At 53.1% G+C, this 10,782-nt stretch overlaps 1 long non-coding RNA gene across 2 annotated transcripts; it reads right to left on the bottom strand.

Annotated features, from left to right (window-relative positions):
• Positions 1 to 3,189: 3,189 nt before the first annotated feature.
• LOC142929826 (uncharacterized) lies at positions 3,190 to 10,570 on the bottom strand. 2 transcript variants are annotated; one of them, XR_012945980.1, is made up of 8 exons: positions 10,346 to 10,570; positions 9,034 to 9,220; positions 7,527 to 7,628; positions 6,958 to 7,223; positions 6,118 to 6,227; positions 4,732 to 4,855; positions 4,101 to 4,196; positions 3,190 to 3,264 (listed from the first exon to the last, which is right to left on the bottom strand). It is a non-coding gene; the product is annotated as an uncharacterized LOC142929826 (long non-coding RNA). The 2 variants fall into 2 exon arrangements; XR_012945981.1 differs by having other exon boundaries at positions 9,034 to 9,199.
• Between the last annotated feature and the right edge of the window lie 212 nt (positions 10,571 to 10,782).

Genomic DNA, 10,782 nt, shown 5'->3' with positions numbered 1-10,782 from the left:
ATACAACAGTCGGAAGTAAATGCCTACACACCCTACATACAATCGTCAGTAGTAGTGGGGAGAAGAGGGCATCAGTGGGGGCGAGGCATGAAGCGTTGAGAAGCCCTCAGATACTTCATAAAACCCCGAGTTTCATGGAGTATAATTTTCAGCATTACAGTTCCATTTTTTTTACGTTAACAAATGTCTCGCCATATATTACACCGTATAGGTAACTAGATTGGGCGAGGGATGGTCTTTTTTGTTGAACAATCAATAAAGCTACGGTGTTGTACTGTGCCCGTATCCGTGTACGGTACTGTGCACTAAAGGAAGAAAAATGGAGCGGCTGAACCTCACTGCCTCCTTACCGGAGGCTGTAAACATCAAGTGACCTGAAAACTGCGATGGGACGTGAAAGACAACATGGAGAGACAAGAGGGCGCCACGTGTGTTCTTCCATGGCAGCAGCAGCATCATCGCAGGCAATGAGGTTCAAATGGGCACAGGAACTTTGAGGTGGACCCACGAGTGTTTGAGCCACAGCGGCGTGCAATCGGCGACCTCTATACGCTTGGCGCAATCCGCACCGTCATTTCACGGAGCCCTTGTCCACTCGACGAGTGCGACGACGCCGTCCCACCGTCATTCGGCGCCTCGTGGTGACATCACAACAGCAAAGCGACAGGTGTTGTTTATTCATTTCTTGAGGCAATTCGAGGGCCCGGTTACATCGCGTTGTGATACACGCACACACCGTCAACATATACTACACCGGTTATAAAAAAAAAAGCAGGGGATAGAAAGGTGGGGGAGCGGACCCGACCACAGGTATTGTTTAAAAGACGTCAAGCGGACCGGGGGTTTTAAATGCAAGTCCATGCGGACACCAACATCCGAACGATTGTACCAATAAATCCTGAACCTTCTGAAAGATTTCAGCTCCCGCTGGTTTGGATCAGGGTGATGTTGGGGCAAATTCCATTAATTGGGAAAGGTGGCAATCTTGTGGGAATGTCCTCGCCAGAGAAGAAACTTGTCGCTTCCATGTTTTATTTTCATCCAACGTCCCATTAGCGAGATCCAGAGCGTGACGGACTCATATGGAGTCGGCCTCCTGTAATTTTTCTGGTCTCATTCTCACCACAGGTGAAGGCAGAGCCACACATCAACGTGCCAATGGGGCCACGGTTGAAGTGGTGGGGCCACGGTTGAAGTGGCAGTGGCCACGGGTCATGTGGCCTCTATGTATTTTCCATGTTGAAGGCCGATTGCCCCAAACATTGCCCGTCATATGCAGTGTCACTGAATAACGTGTGAAACATACTGTAGCATATACAAAATTGTATTTTCTTCATACATTAAATACAATAAACACAATAAACATGAAATGCGTATAGGACATTTATAACTCTCTCAATGACCAAACTTGTATTTTATGAACACACTTATACGAGCAAAATATGACAAAAGTGTTCCAGATTTAAGTTTCAATTGAGACTGAAATCCGGAATCATTACCCCCTACTGACAGACTAATAATACCCGCTCGCAGGCCAAGTGCTGATTCACCTTGGGGCCTCGCCTGGTATAGAGGTCGTGGGTTAAATCCCGACGCCTGTATATCTGGAGTTTGCATGTTCTCCCTGTGACCGCGTGGATTTTTCTCTGGGTCCTTCGGTTTTTCCCTCCACATTTAGAAACATGCGTTTAAAAGTATTTGGCTGCTATATATTTCTGCGTGACAAGCCACTTTATAGCGCTTTCATTTGTGGCCCGGTCGTTCCTGAAAGAGAGCTATACAGCTGAGTGGGCCTTACCTGGTAAAATAAAAAGAGATTAGTTTTGTTAGTTTATTTTGTGCCACAGGGGGACAGCTACAGGGGGGGGGGGGGGTGCCCACTAAAATGGTCGAGATGAGATGCAACTTAAGGCGCTTGTGACTTCCCAAAAATATTATTTATGGCAGGTTTTCACATCTAAACATCCCGGGTGGCATTGAAGCCAAGAGCTCCCACCCTAGGCGAGTAGCTACGAGAGCGGTGCTGTGCACGGCGACACGCCACTTTCTCCATCTGCCTAACTTGGTATTTTCTTTTTTGTTACTTAAATAAATGTTAATGTTTCGTTTTGTGTACGCGTGTATGTACACCGTTTGGGGAGCGGTGGTGCAGCAGTTAGCGCACTACGAACTCAGCCATCTGAGTACGTGGTGTGGGGTGTGTATAACATCGCAAAACTGGGGAGGACAAAGGCAGCCAGATGTGGGGCTGGCCACAAAACCACTTCTGTGCCATGCCGGCCATCATAGGTGCTACCCGTTAACAGCACTTGCCCCAGCAATCTGTTAACGGCGATACGGAGTACCTTTGTCTTTTTGTGCAATTGTGTGCTTCTGTGTGCGACGCATGCGACGATGTGCATGTTTGTGTTTGATAAATGTACATCCGCAATGTGTGTGTGACGCGTATGATGCGCGTGTGTGACCACGGTTGGAACAGCGATTCACGCACTGCCCTATCCACGCGGCGACCTCTCCTCAACGTCTCGAGCCTCGGCGGAGAGCGCCGCGAGGTTCGACTCCAACTCCGGCTTTCCAGGGACAAACCCCCCCCCCCCAATGCCCCTCCCCCCAGGCCCATGGGGGGGGGGGAAGTCGCTCCCCTCCCTCACTCCATGCTCAGGAACTTCCTCTTCTTCGCCGTGTTCATGTACGGTCGCCAAGGCCACTCCACCTCGGCGGTGGCCGCGTTGTCCAGCGTGCCCAGTTTAATCTCATAGACTGCGCGACACACAAAAGCAAAGATTACCCCCATGCAGCCTTTAACAGACGGCGTGGGAAAAGCGCTGTTCGTGTGTTAGCATGTAGGAAAGCCAGCACGGCACACCAAGGGGTGGGTGTGGGTGGCCAGCATTACGTCCGATCATCTTTGAATTTACACATCGCATCCGGGGTGGGGGAATGCGAGTCGGGTCATGGTACAGCGAATGCGACCAGAGCAGCGACCCCACCGACTCAAGTTCCGATCCGCTCTACAAGTCACCCGCGGGCCACCTAGCCCGAGGCTAGACTCTTACATTCAGCCCATCATCCTCTCAGGGGTCGATAAAATTTACAACCACTTCGTAGGGAAGTCCACAAGGAATGTGGAATTTCCACCGCCTCTGCAGGGGTGTAAAGTGGAGACGAGTAACAATGTGTCAGGCAGACTTAAGCTCCATCTCGAATCACGGTCCCACCTCCTTCAACTCGATGTCCTTGCCGTCGCGCTTGTAGACGTTGTGCCTGTTGGGAGGGGGGAAGGGGGGCACAGAAGTCACGGGAGGGGTCGCGGCAAGTCACACGGACGGCGCTGGACTCTCATTACGTGTCCTCGCAGACGTTTGCCAGTTAGAGGCCAGCGGCCACCCTGTTTAAAACTGCGGATGCATTAACAAATGAACAACATTACGCGCCTTCAGCTTCAGAGATGGCGTTAAATAAAAACTCTGTGCTGTTGCTCGAAAACTAAAGTAAAACGAAACTATTTTTATTTTACCACTGAGCTATGCAGCTCTTTTTCACATAAAAATGTATAGCAGCAAAATACTCGAAATTCAAGTTTCTAAATGTGTAGGGAAAAACCCGGAGGACCCGGAGAAAAATCAAAGTGACCAGGAGGAGAACATGCAAACTCCGAATATACAGGCGGACACACAGCACCTGGCCCAAAAGTCTGCTCACTCTTTCCCATTCCGAGACATCTGCAAGTTGCCGGGTGGTAGGTGTCACGTTCACCGCTGAATCTCGGTACGCGCGAGCGGCTCGGCGTTAATTTTATTTATAGAGGCGTAGCGCTGCTGTTTTTAAAAGGCGTTGCCCTCACCGCAGAGAACCGTAGTGACACGACCGGCACTCTATGGAACAAAACTGTGCCACACGCCCTTCCGCATAGTCTTATGGGAGCAAAAGGTATGTCTTCAGGTCAGAAGACGTACTTGAGTTTTTCTTACGGTTCCGTTTCGACGACGTATATGTACATCATGGAAATGAGAAAGGGTTATAGCCTATACAAGGGATCTTTGTGCTTTGGGGATGGGGGAGGAAGATGTGGGTGAGACTGGCACGGTGCCCGCACGCACCCTCTTTCCGAGTCGCGACGTGAAGTTGTGCATCACGAGGTGTTGGAATGCCTCGGACATCATGTCCACGTCCGGATGTCGTGCCGCATCACCACGCTCGAGAGTGTCAAGTACACCGTGGTATCGTACCACGTGTCACATGAACAGCATGCCGGAAAGTTAGACACACCACAGGTGTCACACAGACTGTACTGGAGAGTTAAACAGACTGCCCTTCCATCTGCGGCATCATACCACATCACACCACATACACAGTTAAAACACCACAATCCCCCGTCTGCAGCGTCATACTACACACCGCACATCGTACGCACAGCTAAATACACCTCCATCCCCGTCTGTTGCACCGCATCACACACGTCACACCATGCATCACACCGGGGAGCGGGAGCGGAGTGGCTATCTCATTACACTACAAATCCGGTGACCTGACTTCGATTTCCGGTGTGTCCAAGCATCGACAGTGGGGAGACAAAAGGGGCCAGATGCGGTAATGACCACACCACCCACCCCGCCGTGTGCCCTGCCGGCCTTCGTAGGTCGCTCGACAAACAGCACTTGCCCTGACAGCCTGTTAAAGGCTACACGGGGGAGCTTTGTCGACTGCGGTGCGTGCGCGTGCCTGGCATACCGCGGTGCTCATGCAGGATGATGAAGTCGTTGACGGCGTTGGCGCAGCACGCCCACACCAGCGCCTGCAGCTTGTGGCCTCCGTGGTTCATCGGCTGAGCGTTCAGCAGGATCAGCTTCATCTCCTGCGGTGGTGGTGGGAGGGTGGTGGTGGTGTGGTAACATGACAGCAAGCGGTCACACGCCGAGTCCGCTCTTCCCACCGGCGTCCGTCCCGGCCACGCTGCTTTCGCCCCCCCCACTGCCCCGCCCCCCCACTGTATCCGACTCGGGTTGTGTTGTTTGTTTTTTCCATTGCGGAAGCCGAGCCGAGCCGTGCCGGTATACGGGGTCGCCAAACCCCGTGTTGGCACAACTGGGATGCACCATTGGAAAAACTTTACTATTTTTATTTTACCAGGTAAGGCCCACTGAGCTATGCAGCTCTTTTCCAGAAGCGACCTGGCCACAAATCATAGCTCAACTAAGTGGCTTATCGCCATGTGGAAATTTATAGCAGCCAAATACTCTTAAACGGACGTTGATTCTAAATGCGGAGGGAAAAACCGGAGGACCTGGAGAGAAATCCACGCGACTCCTCGGAAAGAGGCACGCAACTCCAAATATACAGCAGGCATCAGGGTCAGGATTGAACCTGCGACCTCCTGTATACCAGGTGAGGGAGTTAACATCTCGCCACAGTGGCGCCCCCAATGGTACATCTTTCCGTGACCACCGACCGTGCGTAGTGCTACAGTAGATACATTTTCGATGAATGGAAGGGATCGGTCATCGCGAAAAGGCGGACTGAATCGCGAGGAATGAAGTTGACAAAAGCTGCATGCACCAAACCAAAGTGTCCAACGCTCCACCACTTACGACCCCCCCCCCCCCCCCCCCACACAGCCTCCACCTTTCATCAACAACCAGATTTCTTCTGGTTAACTCAACGGATGCGAGTTGTCTCACACTGCACAAGCCCGATGATTGGTCGACACGACTCGTGTGAGGTGCAAGGAACTGATTCTAAAGCCGATAGAGAACACGTGTGTGTGTGCGGTAATTTAGCAGTTAGCATGCTGCCCCACAAACCTAGTGACCCGAGGTTTATTTCCGTTCATGGCCAACACCAGTGGCGATTATCTGAACTGGTCCTGGGCCTCCCCTAGATCAACTCAGCCTCAAACGAGTACCTAGTGCGGTGTTTAAACATCATTACCAGAGAGATAAAGGTGGCCAGTTGTGGTGCTAGCCACCTACACCCTCGCAAACAGCACCTGTCCCAAAAACCTGTTAAGGCTATATGGGGGACCTCTGTCTTTGCGCGCTTGTACACATGCAATACACGAGGACCCACATTCCTCGTGTGACCCCAAACCCTGTAGCCCCTGTGACCCCGTGCCCGCACCTTGATGAACTGCTTGAGGAGGGAGCTGGGGTCGCGTGAGGTCGTCGCCATGATGTGTGGGTCCTTCACGCCGGCTCAGCGGTACTCGTCATCCATGTGGCTGCTCACTCCTACTGACACGGGGGGGGGGTGGATAGAAAGAGGTGGTAGATGGGGCAGGGGGGACGGAGAGGGTAGGTTATCATTTGCCATACTTCACCGTGCAGGTGAGTGAAGGTGTGTGTGTGGGTGGATGGATGGAAGGAGCGACCAGGAATGGTTGAGAATATCACTCTGCAGTGATCGCGTTGATTTTGTGTAGCGAGCTGAGCAATAATGAGACCTGGATGAGTCCCAATTGCAAGAGTGGGTGGGTGATATGGCAGGTGAGTGGGTAAATTGAGTAAAATGATGAGTGAGTGAATGAGTGCGTCAGTGCATGTTAAACCTCTTTGTTACAGCACGTAGCCAACCGTGGTAATCGGAAGTGTGACAAACTAACCACAAAAAGTAGTTCTCAAGAAATGAGTTTGTCAATCTAGACGATGATTTAAAAGTGCAAAGCTCCAGTGGCTTCCTAATATTGTAAGGAAGACCGCTCCAGAAGGAAGACTGCTCCAGAAGCACACGTTATGTGGTGACCACGGCCTTCATTTGACATTCCACAAAAATTTACGCCAGCCATCACACACACACGGCCGACTCTTTTTCCACGTTCACGCCACGGGATTTTTCAAAGTCCACTTGGGAAGCAATCGCCGTGCAGTATTTACGGTCAACGCAACTGCGGCATTAAACCCATTAAACCGGTGGGGGGGGGGGGGGGGGGGGTTGAGGGCCCGCCGTTCTCGAACCGCGAACCTCCGCAGCAAAACACGGTGCCACCGCTTGGCAGGAAGGACCGATGGCGAGCCGGGGATGCGCGCCGACTCGGCGTGTCTAGCGGGCGGAGACGCGCGACGCTTATCCCTCTGCCTCGGGAGACTCGCGGGAAGGAAGAGAGAGAGAGATGCGAGGAGACGTGATGGTGAGGGATGTGAGATCACCCTCCCCTCCCTGGTCGAACTCCACGGCCTTCTGGAGTTCAAGCGCCTCCCACCGCAGGTCCGTAGGCAGCACCAGGTTTTCTTCGGTGACGACGTCAGGGGGACAGGGGGCAGTGGGTGGGGGGCGGGCAGGGGAGAATTAACAAGGAAGAAAAATCATGCGCACGCATGGATTCATTCGGAAACGCTTTCCAACGCGCGGTTGTCTTCTCGCCTGTATTGTCAGACCGTCTTGTCCCATCTTAGTCCGTCTTGCGTGTCTCATTGTCTCTAGATCCGTCTCTAGTCTGTCTTGCGTGTCTCAACGTCTCTAGTCTGTCTCAGTGTCTCTCGTCTGTCTTGTCGTCGCGAGCCCATCTCTAGATCCGTCTCGCCGCCCGTTACCATCGAGCGCCCTCTTGAGCTGCGCCTTCTCCTCTACGAGGACCTTCTTGGCCTCCTGCGCCTTGCGGTAGAGGTACTCGCCGTGCAGTTGCGCCTCCTCAGCTGCACCACCAAACAAAGACAAAGATCCCCCATGTAGCCTTCGACAGGACTGTCGGGTGCAAGTGCTGTTAACGAGCAGCACCTTTGATACACGAAGGGGGGTAGGTGGCCAGCACCACATCCGGCCGCCTTAATCTCCCCAGTGGCGATGTTTACACAACGCACCAGGTACTCATTTGAGGCTGAGTTGACCAAGGGGAGGCCCAGGAACGGAATCGTCACCAGTGTTGGCCGTGAGCGGGAATTGAACTCGGGTCGCTGGGTTAGTAGTGCAGCGTAGTGCTAATCGCGAGACGACCATAAACAACAACCGCCATTCGCCACGAAGTGGTGGAGATGTCACCACGGCGCTCGTGCCAGGCTACGTGCAGGTTAAGGTTGCCATTGGTTGCTTGACTGAGATGACTGGCCGATGCACCACCTGTGCCCCCTACTGTGCTACACTACCGCTCCCACCTACACAAACTCTCTTGGGCTATACTCTTTGGTTCTTTCGGTAAAGTCACATAGGCATAAAATATAAAATAAATTAAATCACGACGTTTCGGGCACAACACAAGCGTCCATCATCAGGTGGGACAAACCACAGCAAGAAACAATTGCCGACGTGGGCAAAAGAGCTGCTGTAAACAAGAGACTATATAGGTAAGAGAAGGGGGGAGGATCAGGGAGGAGAGATAGAGAGGGGGGGTATGAGGGGAGTGCTGAAGAGAGCGGGGCTGGGAGTGGGAAGCTTAAGAAATTAGAGATGCGGAAAGTTAAGGCAACACCATAAAGCAGTTAAGGTTTTACCTGGTTAATAACATTCTTCCAATGATTACTCAATTTGTATCCATCTTCTCGGTTGAAGTTATGTCTGTGTTTATATATCTGGATGGCTTGATGAACAAACCTTTGATAGTAGCCCGAAGGTTTGCAGAGCGGCACCACGATACTCCTAGCGACGTCGTTGATTAATGTCTGTAATCAATATCGATGGTGAATCTCTGTAATTAATATCGATGATTCGATTCCACGAGAACAGATTCCACAAGAATCGATTCCACAACTATTTTAGTAAAGCGAAGTACGCGATTCGATTCAAACGTGTTCGTTCCGGTCTCATCAGAATCGGTATTGATTCTGTGCTGGAGGAATCCAATGAGCTATAAAGCTCTTTGATCAAAGATGTGCCAGTAGGGGGCACGGGGTCATAACGTCACAACAAACAATACAAAAACGATAGGAGTGCAAAGGGAATGGTAGCAAACCACTAAAAATAGATGAAATAAACCATATAAGTTCATACTCTTTGGTTCTTTCGGTAAGAAGTCTCGCTCTCCGTTCCACCCACTACAACTGGCGTCAGAAGTAGCCAAATAGTAAGATGAATCGCTATAATGGAGACGCGAATAAAAACTCGTACCAGGGCTCCAGTGGAAGAGGAGGACGACTCAACACCACTGGGGTTGGCAGCCCCGGAAGGGGGAGGAGAAGCGACGCCGGCCGAGCTGCTCACTGCCCGGCCGCCCGGCGGCTCACCACCGTCGGAGAGGGCGCTTCAGGTGGCTCACTCCCGCCTCGCCCAACTCCTGCACGCGGCGGCATCCATCCTCGACGAAATACATCGCGGGTTATAACCACAACAAATATAATCACAATCACTGCGACCATAATCGCCGTAACCACAAATATAATCATAACCACCAGCTACATAACCACAAGTATAAACACTACTGCCACAAATATAACCATAACCACCACAACCATAACAACCAACATAACCACCACAACAACCACAATGATGCTGATACACTCTCACACCATGTGGGTCCCCTTGTCTCCTTGTGTCTCCCTGTGGGTGAGTGGATGGGTTGGCGAGAGAGTCGGTGGGTTGGCAAGAGAGTCGGTGGGTTGGTGAGAGAGTGGGTGGGTGGCAGAGTGAGTGACCGGTGGCAGAGTGAGTGACCGGTGGCAGTGGGTGACCGGTGACTAAGTGGGTGGGTGGCAGTGGGTGACCGGTGACCAAGTGGGTGGGTAACAGTGGGTGACCGGTGACGAAGTGGGTGAGAGAGTGGGTGGCTGAGTGGGTGGCCGAGTGGGTGGCTGAGTGAATTGGTGAGTGGATGAGTGCCAGAGTGGGTGGGTGAATGGCTGAGTGGGTGGGTGAGAATCAGTATGTTTTTGCTGGAGGAATCCGATGAGCTATGAAGCTCTTTTTCATAGATGCCCAGAGAGTGGCTGAGTGGGTGGCTGAGTGAGTGTCGGTGGGTGTGAGTGGGAATGAAATCTAACCTGCACCTCTGCATTGCAAATCCAGCGAGCTAACGCCCTGCGTGTAGTGGGGTAAAGTGTGGGCATGGCCACTTTGCTCCAACACGTCCGGACCAGCGTGGAAGAGTAGACCAAATACCTCTATATAGCGGCCTCTAGTGGATGCCTTTTCCAGCAGCAGGCGATTCGCATCCACAACAAACCCGTCCCTCCAGGGATAAAAACACACGGCAGTCTGGGAGTGCCTCTCATCAGCTATGGCTCAACACGAGGGCCACTCTGGGGCCGGTTTCCACCGTCAGCGCCTCATCATCAGCAGCAGCAGGGCCGGGCTCTGCTTGAAGCAGCGCCGTGAACTCAGCAGGCGTCTAGGACGTGACGGCTGTGGGCCAGGCGCCTCCTCCTCTGTCTCCCCCCACCACCGCCGCCACTGCTGATGTGTGCACACCGCGCGAGGTTCTCACCTTCAGGCTGAGTCGACGTAGAGGAGGCCCAGCGAGCCGCCGCTTCAGAAGCTTTCGCGAGCCACTGACGGTGGCCGTGAGCGGAAAACCAAATCAGCCGCTCGCCACCCACAATCCACAGCGCGCGCCGCCTCCACTCGCCCCCTGCCTGACTGTAAGTAGCAGCGGGGGGAGGGGGGTGGGCAATGGGGGCGTGAGGGGGGGGGGTTTGAGGGGGAGCATGGGCGGGGGTTGCCAGGGGGGGCAAGGGGGGTCGCGAGGGGGGGGATGCTTGGGGGGGGGGTTGTGAAGGGGGAGGGGCAGGGGGGGAAAGAGGGAGCATGGGGGAGGAGCTTAGGTGAGGGGGAGGAGCTAATGGCTATTACACCACGCCGCGTCTCGCGCCACGTGCTTCCCCTGGCAGTTTGGCCGTTAGGCGTGGAACCGAGCTGTGGGTG

Source organism: Petromyzon marinus, chromosome 2 (genome assembly GCF_048934315.1).
Source record: "Petromyzon marinus isolate PM22_M1 ecotype Great Lakes invasive population chromosome 2, UKy_Petmar_22M1.pri1.0, whole genome shotgun sequence".
Classification (NCBI taxonomy): Eukaryota; Metazoa; Chordata; class Hyperoartia; order Petromyzontiformes; family Petromyzontidae; genus Petromyzon; species Petromyzon marinus.
Note: the sequence above shows the minus strand (reverse complement) of the source record. Positions and strands in the feature narration are given on the sequence as shown.